Consider the following 9,240-nt stretch of genomic DNA (forward strand, 5'->3'; position numbering starts at 1 on the left):
AGTATGCATTGCTGGTTCCTCCTTTTATCTCTAAACTTTACACATTGGCATGGCCACGGCTCAATCTTCCCACCTCTTCCCTGTGCGCATTCCCTCCCTAGGCCATCTCATCCAGTCCCTCTGTTTTAAGTACCATTCACGTGCTGACCACTCCAAACTACTCCAGCCTTTCCCCCTGAATTCCAGACTTGGCATTATCACTGCATGTCTAATAGGCATCTCAAATCAAGCATATTTAAAATCAAACTTTTGATTTCTTCCCAACTCTTCATCCCAACCAGCCCTTCTCCAGTTTTCCTCATCTCAGTAAATTACAATATCATTCTTCCAATGGCTCATTTTTCACTCTTTTTCGCACACCCACATCCAATCCATGGGCAAATCCTATTGACTTCATCTAGTGTTTTACCATTTCTTACCAACACCACTGCCATCAATCTAGTCCAAGTCAACATCACCCTCAGGCTATTAGAAAAAAACTAGATCTCCCTGCCTCTGCTGTGTCCCCCTTATGGCCTATTTCTCCATGTAGGAGCCAAGAGCCAGCATGGTCCTTTTAAAATGGAAGTAAGACCACATCGCTTCTTTGCTCAAAACCATCCAGTGGCTCCCCATCTCACACTGAGTAAAATACAAAATTCTCACCAAGACCATCAAGGTCCTACATGGTCTGTGCAGACCCCCAAGCCTCTGATCTCACCTTCTATCACCGTCCTCCCTACCCACCCTGCTCCAGCCTCCTGAAGCACAGTAGGCTTGCTCCCACCCTTTGCCCTCCCTGTTCCTTCTGCGTGAAAAGCTCATCCTTACGTTCCCCAGTTCTCTACTCAAAAGTCATCTTATCAGAGAGGCCTTTCCAGCTGATCCTATTGAAAACTGTGCTCTTCCCTCCCTTTCTCCCTGACTCTGTTATTTTCTTCTACAGCATTTCAACTACCTAATATAGCTTACGAGAATGTAAGTTTCATGAGCGCAGAGGACTTGGTCTTTTTACTCACTGCTGTATCCCCAGTGCCTACAGGAGTGCCTGACACATAGTAGGCCTGTAATAAATATTTGTTGGATGAATGAATGAGGACCAGCATCTAAGGTAATCTAATTCCGAAAGAAGGGTCATATCCTCTCTAACCCACCTATTTCTGCTTGAATAAAGCAACAGCAACAGTATCTTTTTTTTTTTTTGTGAGGAAGATCAGCCCTGTGCTAACATCTGCCAATCCTCCTCTCTTTTTGCTGAGAAAGACTGGCCCTGGGCTAACATCCGTGCCCATCTTCCTCCACTTTATATGGGACGCCGCCATAGCATGGCTTGCCAAGCGGTGCGTCGTCGCCCGCCCGGGATCCGAACCGGCGAACCCCTGGCTGCCGCAGCGGAGCACGTGCACTTAACCGCTTGAGCCACTGGGCCAGCCCCAGCAACAGTATCTTTAATCATTTATTTATTTATAAATGTTTTTAAGACTTTATTTTTCTTTTAGAGCAATTTTAGGTTTACAGCCAAATTGAGAGGGAAGGTACAGAGATTTCCCATATACCCGGTACCCCTCCATATGCGTAGGCTCCCGCATTTCAACATCTCCCATCACAGTGGTACATTTGTGACAATGGATGAACCTACACTGACACATCGTAGTCACCCAAAGTCCATTGTTTACATTAGGGTTCCCTCTTGGTGTGGTATACTCTATGGTGTTCAGACAAATGTGTAATGACATGTATCACTCATTATAGTATCATACAGAGTACTTTCATTGCCCTAAAAATCCTCTGTGCTCTGCCTATTCATCCTTCCCTCCTCCTTAACCCCTGGCAACCACTGATCCTTTTACTGTCTCCATAGTTTTGCCTTTTACAGAGTGTCATATAGTTGGAATCAGCCTTTTCAGATTGCCTTCTTTCACTTAGTAATAGGCATGTAAGGTTCTTCCATGTCTTTTCATGGCTGGATAGCTCATTTCTTTTTAGCACTGAATAATGTTCCATTGTCTGGATGTACCACAGTTTGTGTATCCATTCACCTACTGAAGGACATCTTGGTTGCTTCCAAGTTTTGGCAATTATGAAGAAAGCTGCTGTAAACATCCGTGTGCAGATTTTTGTGTGGACATAAGTTTTGCATTTCTTTGAGTAAATACCTACGAGCGAGATTGCTGAATCATATGGAAGACTATGTTTAGCTTTGTAAGAAACTACCAAACTGTCTTCTAAAATAGCTATGCCATTTTGCACTCCCACCAGCAATGAATGAGAGTTCCCATTGTGGGGGATCAGGATTAGCCACCCCAAAATGTGTCTCTTTGGCTTGATTATTTTTAAGAACAAAAGACTCTGAAAGAAACTTTGACCTTCCACCTAACTGCCTAAAAGAATTTAAGATAGAGGGCCTGTTCCAGGAAGGAGCTAATATCATAACTATAGTATAATGTAAAATAGGGGTGATAGATAGAAAGGCACCAGCAAGCCATTTTTATCAAAGTTCTGTCTCTTGGGTCACATTGTCTATAGATGGCACAGCAAACACTGGTTTATCAAACATTTGCATTTCCATCTCCATGTAAATGTAAATTGTCTTCCTCCCCTTTGAAGCCTCAAACCACTACTCCCAACATCCTCCTTTGTCTTTAGCCGAAGATGGTATTTAAGGCAGCAGCTTCAGCCATTCTGGCAAGTTACTCAGTTTTCCTGGGTTTCTCCCATGTATACATGTTATTAAACTTTGTTTGATTTTCTCCTGTTATTCTGCCTCACGTCAATTGAATTCTCAGACCAGCCAGAAGGACCTAGAGGGTAGAGGAATTGTCTTCCTCCCTTATACTACGGTTCCACATCCTCACCATTTGGTGTTGTTAGTGTTCCAGATTTTGACCATTCTAATAGTTGTATAGTGGTATCTTACTGTTGTTTTCATTTGAATTTCCCTGACGACATAAGATGTGGAGCATCTTTTCGTATGCTTATTTGCCATCTGTATATCTTTGGTGAGATGTCTGTTAAGATCTTTGGCATATTTTTTAGTTGGGTTGCTTATTTTCTTATTGTTGAGTTTCAATCTTTTTTTTTTTATTTGCTGGGAAAGATTTGTCCTGAGCTGACATCTGTTGCCAATCTTCCTCTCTTCTGCCCCACCGCCCACCCAAAGCCTCAGTGCATAGCTGTATATTCTAGTTGTAGGTCTTTCTAGTTCTTCTATGTGAGCTGCCGCCACAGCATGGCTACTGACAGATGAGTGATGTAGGTCCACACCCGGGAACCGAACCTGGGCTGCCAAAGCCAAGTGCACTGAACTTTAACCACTAGTCCATCAGGGCTGGTTCTTTAATCAATTTTTAATTTCTTTTTTTTCATGGAGAGAATCTGCCATTGCTAGTTGTTTCTCTGTCTAGATGGAGACAACAAGTCAGATTTTCTGTGTTCCAGGGAGAATCAGGTGAGCCCTTTGTTCCTATAAACATACAGCAAGCCTTGCCCCGTGGGGGAGAGGCAGGGCCTTTTTGGTGACTTGACTGAGGCTACCCGTCCCTCTGGTCACCAAAATGTGGGAAGATGAACTTCCTGTGAGGAAACAAATGGAAACTCCAGTCTTTTCCCCTTTGAGGTTGAACATTACTTGGACCTCTACAGATTGAGCTGGTTCCTGCTGAGGAAGGTCTCCAGAGAGAAGGAACCTCTAAGGTCTTCCTCAGGCCACTGGCCACGAGGGAAGGGGGAGTCTAGCCAGGTGACCTGCGTTCAATGGGATGGCCTAGCGTGTCAGGGGGGAAAAGATGGCTCTGAAGTAGTGTTGGGTGGGGGCACCTATCTACCGGTGTGGGGTGCATGCTTGTGGTGGGACCTTGGGGGTCCGGAGCTTCTGGGGTAGAGATATCCTTGGAAAGTGGGATGTAGCTGCCTTGAAGAATCACTGTGTCCTGAAACGCACAGTAGCACCAATGGTTTCTTTGAAGCAGACAAGCTGAGTACTTAATTGTAGCTCTTGTGATCCTCCCTGCCTGGCCAGGCAGCTAATTCCAGAGCAGCCGCATTCTGGGGGTGGTTGTGGTTTCCTTCAGCCCCAAGGGCATTTGTCTCAGTTTTGCTTCATGTGACAGGATGGGACTGGCTTTGGAGACACTAATCGGCACATGGGGGTTTTTGGACAATGCTGAGAGGCTGGCGGAAAGCCACAGCAGGAGACATTGAACCTCCTGCTGATCTGGATGTTGCAGCCTGAGCCAGATTCAATTTGAAAAACAAAAGTGATGCTGCCTTCCTTGAGCCCGAGGCTGGTGGAGAGGCTCACTCTGCTGATGTGACAGTCTGTGTATGCTGCATACACAGACGGTCTGTGTATGCTGCACTCCTGTGTATGCTGCTTCTGTCTGTCACGTCGCCCACTCTCTTGCCCGTGTTCCTGGTTCTGATGGCCTTCCATCACACCTGGGTGAACCCAGCCTGGACTCATCCAAGTCTTTCTCTCTATTCCTACCCTTGTTCCCCCCAGAGCATCACAAAAGCCCAGCCTGGTGCCACAAGAGGTGTATGGACCCCAATCACTACCCTCCACCCCATTAATTTCCTTCTTTCTTCACATCTTCTTTGCTTTCCTCAAAATGACAGCCTGACAACTTCCCCCTTCATTCTGAAAATAGAAACCAACAGACAAAAACTTCTTCCATCTGACTGCCGCCAACGCTGTTCCATTCTCAGCGTCTGGAAGAGCTGATTCGTATTGAGAGCTTACGACGACCCAGGCTTGCCCTACATGCTTCACTTACTGACTCATTTCATCTATTATTTGCCCTGTTTTACTTAAACAAACAACAACAATGACAATGACAACAAAACCAAAAACTAAGGCACAGAGAGATTAAGTGACTTGACTGAGCTTGAACAACTAATTAGAGGCAGAAGTAGGATATGAACTCAGGCGAACTGACCCAGACGGCCCAGGGCCTGCTAAGGCTCCGTGCCTGGCACACATAAACACAGGGGTGCTGGGTAGAAATGTGCTGAATGAATCAATAGTGAATAAAGGGGTCTGCAAACACAAGGAAGTCCATCTCCAATCTCCGGCCTTAGGTTAGGATGCTGGTCACTCAGTATCAAACACAAGGGGAAAGTATCATTGCTGGGGAGAGGCAGTGGTGAAACACAGTGAACTTACATTTAAATTTTATTTTTCCAGTATGAACCTAATACCTACTAATTCAGGAATATATGGAAAATTCACAAAAGTATAAAGAACAAAATGAAACCTGGTAAAATTCATTCCCTTTGAAATTCAGATCTCTCTGGGAAAACTACTACAGCCTCCTGTCTTTACACCTTTTTCTGTGTGAATTTCAGATCCTTTTTGAAACCGATTATGATAAATGTCCAAGGTTAAAAGTGCCAGCTGCTTGTACTTGAAAAAGAAGAGATTCAAGGGGCCCAAATGGGGCCTGAAGTATTGATTTTATTAATGGCAACAAAGCAAGTGCCTGCTAACCCTCAAAGTGCCTGGCCCTGCAGTGCCAGACATGCCAATCCCACGTCCTTCTCCACGTTGAACCTGTGTGAACGGACAGAAAGCCGGGCCTAACTTAGCCATTATATTTGTCAGGGTTCTCCAGAGAAACAGAACCAATAGGATATATATGTATGTATAGTCATATGTCACTTCACAACGGGGATACGTTCTGAGAAATGCGTCATTAGGCAATTTCGTTGTTGTGTGAACCTCGTAGAGTTTGCTTACACAAACCTAGATGGTATAGCCTACTACACACCTAGGCTGTATGGGACTAATCTTATGGGACCACCATTGTATATGTGGACCGTTGTTGACTGAAGTGTCATAATGTGGCGCATCACTATGTGTGTGTGTGTGTATATATATATATATATATATATATAGAGAGAGAGAGAGAGAGAGAGAGAGAGAGAGATTTATTTTAAGGAATTGGCTCATGCTATTATGGAGGCTGCCAAGTCCAAAATCTACAGGGTAGGCCCAGGGAAGAGCCAATGTTGCAGTTCAAGTCGAAGGCCACCTGCTGGCAGAGTTCCTTCTTGCTAGGGGGAGGTCAGCCTTTTGTTCTGTCCAGGCCTTTGATTGATTAGATGAGGCCGGCTCATATTATGGAAGGTAATCTGCTTTACTTAAAGTCTACTAATTTAAATGTTAATCTCATACAAAAAACACCCTCACAGAAACATCCAGAATAATGTTTGATCACATATCTGGGCACCATAGCCCAGCCAAGCTGACACATAAAATTAACCACCTAGGCTCAGATGTCACAACTGCGGACTGATCTTTCTTCCCTGGCAAGAGGCTTGGTGGGCAGGGAGGGGCCTACCACATGGAGATGGAGGTGGAGAGTTCGTTGTCCTTGAACTCAGGAGGTCCTAAGGAGTGGAAGGCAAAGGCCTGCCAGAGCAGGTACTACCTGGAACATATTAAATAAAATTGGGAGCAGATTCCATTTTTTTGGAGACCTCTTCAAGAAAAAAATTATGAAATTAGGTACCAGGCCTCAGAAGGGGCCCTGAGGCATACGCTTCATCTCCTCATAGCAAATCATCCATGAGGAAGAGTGCAGGTGGAAGAGAAGGAGGATAGAGGCCACTTCCCCAGCATTCCTGGAGCAGGCAGACGTATTTGCAAGGGAGTAGGCGGCTGAAGGAACGAAACTTCAATGGCGAATGTTGGGTGACCATTGGGAGGAAGATTTTGGCGACTGGGGCTTGCCCTTCCTCTAAATCCTAACTCACTACCTCCGTGGAAGCACAGATATTTGAGCTTGTCCAGCTCCACGTGTCTTTCCTCCTAAGTCAGAGATTTGCAGCCTTTTTCTGTAAAAGGCCAGGGGGTAAACATTTTAGGCTTCGGGCCATACGGTTTCTGTCACAACTACTCACCTCCCCGCTTGCAACACAGAGCAATCAGACAATAGATAAGTGAATGAGTGTGGCTGGGTTCCAATACATATAATTTTATTTACAAAAATAGACAATGGGCCAGATTTGGTCCCTAGGCTGTAGTTTGCTGACCCTTGCTCTAGATCACAGGGTTTTAATATTTAAAAACAGAATCTTTTCTTTAAATAATCTTCAATAATTCCTGGTAAGTAAACCTGATAAAAACAGTTGTTCTGGGCAAAGTTTGGGTAGGTGGGAGGCAGCCTAGAGGCTGGTCCTCATGGTGGCCCTGTAGAAACCTCCATGGAGCCTCTGGGAACCCAGTGTGAAATCCACGCCCCCACCCTAACGGCTCAGGCATGACCCTCACGACATTTGCTGTAATGTTACTCATCCCCACAACTATATTGTAAGATCCTTGAGAGCCTGGAGACGGCCTTATCATCGTTCTCCTCTCACCACTGTGTCTGCCATTGTCAAAGGCTCAGACACAGTATATTTGGGAACTTGGTCTAACATGAGTCAGTCCCTGGCTCAAGACAGCCAGATGCTGAACTATAGAAAGCTAGAGCTGGAAGGAGGCGGGGGTTCATCTTCCCAGCTTGACCCCCATCCACCAATTTTTCGGGTGAGAGAATCAGGCCCATCTGTTTATTATGTAATTCACTTCCGAATGTTCCTCTTGCCCTGACCAGGATTTTACATTCTCACAGGTGTTAAGTTTGGTTTGTCCCTGATGGTTTTGGAAATAACCTTTCAAGGTTCTCATTGGAATTATTAGGAGGAAGTAGGCTGGTGGTGTTGGTATATGTGTGTGAGTGTTGGGGGGAATGGAGGGTGGGGTTAGGGGAGAGGGTTGTTCAGTGTGTTCCATTCCTTCAATAGAAAAGGAAATACAGCTGCAGATAAAGGGAATACAACTGTCAAAAGTGCTGTGAGGGTTAATTTTATGTGTCAACTTGACTGGCCCACGGGGTGCCCAGGTATCTGGTTTTGGGTGTGTCTGTGAGGGTGTTTCCAGAAGGAATTAGCATTTGAAAAAGTGGATGGCCCTCCCCAGTGTGGGTGGGCATCATCCAATCTGTGAGAGCCTGAATAGAACAAAAGGGCCGAGGAAGGGAGAATTCACTCTCTCTGCCTGACTCTTAAGTTGGGACATCAGTCTTCTCCTTCCTTTGGACTGGGGCTTACACCATTGGCTTTCCTGGGTCTCAGGCCTTCGTATTCAGACTGGAACTACACCACTGGCTTTCCTGGATCTCCAGCTTGCAGACAGCAGATCATGGGACTTAGCCCCATAATCATAAGAATCAATTCTTCATAATAAATATCTTTATATCATATATATATATATATATATATATATATATATATCCTATTGGTTCTGTTTTTCTGGACAACCCTGACTAACACAGTGCCTAGAATAGCGCTCAGCACACACCCTTCATATTGGGTGAATTAAATGGAATGGCAGGCCCAAGGAGTCCTCACTATCCTCATTCTCTGAGTTCCTGAAGTTATAAAGTTGCACAGAAAGCAAAATAGACACATCATGAAAATATTAAGTAATGGATTATCCATGCATAAAATCTTCCTCCACTCAAACATCTGTCCCAGATACCAAATATCTCTGATTAGAGTCTGGTGTTATAAACATTCAGTGGTATCATGCCAAAACAAACAGACTGCAGAATGACGATGCAAATCTGGCAAAAGAGGTAGGATTTTTCATGAAGTTGATGAAAATGATGGTGGATCACTGCTCAGATCTCATGCAAAGCCACTGGCGTGGCACTCTGGAAGCTTGAGACCAGTTAAGGAACGAAGAAGAGAAAGTTTATGAGAAAATCAAGATAGATTCTTCAAAAGAGGATGATTTAAACATCAAAAGATTAAGAGAAAGCCTTGGGAGAATTGATGATGTCTGCAAATGTTTCTGTGAAAATGACTGTGCTGTAAAAAATGAAGGAGGCTATATTATGCAATCTTAGAATTTTATCAAAAAATTATCCCCCTCCATAAAAGCCTGATTTATTTCTTGTTCATTTTGAAAATTAGTTTATGGTTCAAATTATAGTGGAACTGTTGTTAGATATAATATAAAAAACACATTTAATTTCATCTTTCCAGATAAAATTTCAACCGAAACTTTTTTTCATTCCTTCCTTGGTACCAATTATCCTCGGATAATGAGGACTATTTTCCATAATGTTAGGGTGGAAAAAAACTTTCCTAAGCAAGACACAAAATGCCAAAGGAAAAAACTGACAGAATTGACCACTAAAAATTTGGTACTTTTGCATGACAGACTAATAACAGACAAACAACTCACTGGGTGAAAATCTAACGTATATAATC

The sequence above is a fragment of the Ceratotherium simum genome, chromosome 13 (assembly GCF_057802395.1).
Source record: "Ceratotherium simum simum isolate JZ-2026a chromosome 13, ASM5780239v1, whole genome shotgun sequence".
NCBI lineage: Eukaryota > Metazoa > Chordata > Mammalia > Perissodactyla > Rhinocerotidae > Ceratotherium > Ceratotherium simum.